Raw genomic sequence first — 341 nt, 5'->3', positions numbered from 1 at the left:
CCTCGAGACCCCCACGCCAGCCTCGACACCCCACCCCAGCCTCGACACCCCACCCCAGCCTCGACACCCCACCCCAGCCTCTGAGTGGACGGGAGGGGTGAGCGGCCGGTGCGGCTGAGACCCGCAGAGCCGTGCGAACCTTTTCTATTAGGAGCCAAGTTCGGTGCAGCAAAGATTCAAGCACCCGCCGTGTGCGCGGACACCTGCGGGCGCGGCACGAGGCTGCCCGCACAGACACGCGCGCTCACACGCGTGTGCGCAAACACGCTCAGCCGCGTGCACGCGCGGGCCGACGCACAGCCCACGTGTGAGCGCACACGCACGCCGCCGGCGGACGGCGC

Source organism: Dipodomys ordii, unplaced genomic scaffold, assembly GCF_000151885.1.
Source record: "Dipodomys ordii isolate 6190 unplaced genomic scaffold, Dord_2.0 Scaffold27, whole genome shotgun sequence".
NCBI lineage: Eukaryota > Metazoa > Chordata > Mammalia > Rodentia > Heteromyidae > Dipodomys > Dipodomys ordii.
Note: the sequence above shows the minus strand (reverse complement) of the source record.